This window comes from Alligator sinensis, unplaced genomic scaffold, assembly GCF_000455745.1.
Source record: "Alligator sinensis unplaced genomic scaffold, ASM45574v1 scaffold1499_1, whole genome shotgun sequence".
In the NCBI taxonomy this organism is placed as follows: Eukaryota; Metazoa; Chordata; order Crocodylia; family Alligatoridae; genus Alligator; species Alligator sinensis.
Window position 1 is genome coordinate 1,185,490 of NW_005842494.1, and position 2,467 is coordinate 1,187,956.

Consider the following 2,467-nt stretch of genomic DNA (forward strand, 5'->3'; position numbering starts at 1 on the left):
AGAATGGATCCGTGAAATTCATACAAATACACAGGCTATGACTGCGCTGCATTTACAGGAGCAACTGTGGGCTGTGAAGCAAGACTTATGCTTAACCTACCTGACAATCTCAGCTTTGGCTTGCCCTTTGCTAGCCCATTCTCAAACACCCTAATAAGGATCTCAGCAGCTGAATCTGGCCAGGCTGTGGCTACGCTGCTCCTGGCGCCCAAGGCAGCCTGGTTAAAGGATCTCACTTGGCTATAGGAATTGATATCATGGATGCAACTACAGTGCTGACTTTCCATCAGTTGGAAAAAAAAATACAACTTTAAAAACTTACCTAAAACTGTATAAATAGGGCCAAAAAGCCATGGCAAAACACTGAGTCTGCAAATGTATGTCACACCAATTTTCATACTAGCTACTCAGCACAGAGAAAGCAGAGGTAATACTCAGTCACTTAATTTCTCCTCCAGCCCGGGAGAATGTCTCTATTATGCTGCTTTTCTGTCCCTGACTCCCATGAAAACTTCAAATATATGTTCTGTATCAGAATACCTTTCTCCTTTTGCCTTATTTATAACAGAAAGCTCCCAGCACTTGGGGGCCCTGCAGAAAAACACCCCTTACTACTGCTTTGTGTTTCCAAGGGGCTGCACATAGGGAGGGGCGCACCTCCAACCAGTGCATATAATGACAGACAAGGACTTCCTGACAGGTTTGTTCATTTTCCTCATACCAGATCAGTCACTCATTCTGGGACTCCAGCCAGGCTAATTTCTATTTTCTCCACCACGCACGTGCCTGCTGCGCTTTACCCATCACCCCAACCAGCCACTGACTGTGATCCGAGCTTACCCCGACTGCAGACTGGGATAGGGGGATCCCAGTTGCCATCCTGCTGGCACTGGATCTCATGGCTGCCGTTCAGGATATAGTCAGCATTGCATTCAAAACTCACGCTGTGCCCAGCTGTATACCTAGCACCACGTCCATCCACTTCCCTTCCATTCGGGATCTCTGGGGTTGTGCACATGACCGCTGCAAATGAAACTGCGTGAAACATGGGCTGGGGCACAAGGGGCAGCCTGCGTGGCAAAGGGTGGTTCCCAATCAAACTCTGGCCCCTCAGCCCCACCCTGGCTGCCTGCTGTGTCCAGTGGGTTGTGTTGTGTTTGTCTTCCAGAGCCCAAGGAACTGAATACAGTTCCTCCTACAAGCCCACCTCTCCCACCCTGCTGAAAAGATGCTGCACTTGTGAGCAGCAGAGACTGGATCACTTCCAGGGGACCCAGCATGAGCCACACCAGCAGAGAGATGTAGGTTTTTGCAAGCGGCATCCGCACCAACAGGAGTTGCTGGCACAGCTGGAGTAGGAACCCCCTGCCAAAGGCAAGGCCTCAGGCTCACACCCAAGGAGTGACCAGAACTGGGTGGAAACAGTTTTCCCAACTCCATGAAACACTGGCATTTCAAAATGTTTTGCTTTCCACAACCACGTCAACCTGCTCCTGGAGCAGAACGAGCACAACCAGGGAAACTGCATCCTGGCCTTGGAAGCCTGACTGTCTAAGCTGCAGTGCTGGTGCAGTTTCTCTGGCATTACCAGAGAAAAGCAGTTTGTCCAAAAAAAGCCTCACTAGTCGTGACCTACTTACGCTCACAAATGGGTTCTGTGCCACTCCACGCAACATCCATGTCGGAAATCTCACAGCGCCTCTGAGCCTCCCCAATCAGTCTGTACCTACAGTTAAAAGGAGGGTTATGAGCTGGAGTCAGCTCATCCAGTTTAACTCCTAACTTCTCAGGCACGGGAGGTGGCCAACAGCATGCCTGACTTTGGATCTATAAGTCTAAGGACCAAGTTTCTTGCCAGCCCAAACCAACCAGCTGTGGTCGGGCATCCCGTAGATGTCCAATGCACTGGTATTTTTTGAGACTGGGACCCAGGTCTCCATCCTTTGCTGCGCTCCCTGCTCTTTTGCACCACATCCGCTGCATCTTTTCTCTACAGACCCCAGGCCGGCCACCTAGTAAAAATAACTTGTCTTGTGGACATCTGGGCATGCAGGTGGCAATTTAGTGCTATTCCTGCCCTAAGGGGATTTTTGTGTTCACAGTTTCTAGTGGTTTTAATTTTTCTGCGGGACATGCCAAATCAATGTGTGATAATTGTAAAACTAAAAGTAGGCTCACTGTTTGAGGTCAAAATCCCAGGCAAACTTATCAAAGTCTCATTTCCCCAGTGCAAGAAGATGGGAGTTTATTATGCCTCAGTTCCTACATTTGTCAGCAGACATGTCCTTTGGGGACAGTCCCAGCAGCGGTATTGTAGTACTTAAGGCTGACATTAAACAGTGTGCAAGGTGTTCACACTGTCACTTTACCACCTATTCATTGGGCCTGCTGTAATCCATGCAGGTCATTGCTAGAGCTGATGTCTGGCAAATGGGAGCACATTTTCCCCACCCTCTGAAGGAAAGAG

General features: G+C 49.2%; 1 protein-coding gene across 1 annotated transcript in view; it reads right to left on the reverse strand.

Moving 5' to 3' along the window:
* The window catches only part of LOC106722611 (complement component receptor 1-like protein), an 8,170-nt gene extending 7,244 nt beyond the window's left edge, over window positions 1-926 (reverse strand). The window contains exon 1 of the mRNA XM_025212948.1: window positions 841-926. The gene's annotated coding sequence lies outside the window, so the exon portion shown is untranslated. The remainder of the gene's footprint in view (window positions 1-840) is intronic.
* Window positions 927-2,467: the final 1,541 nt, after the last annotated feature.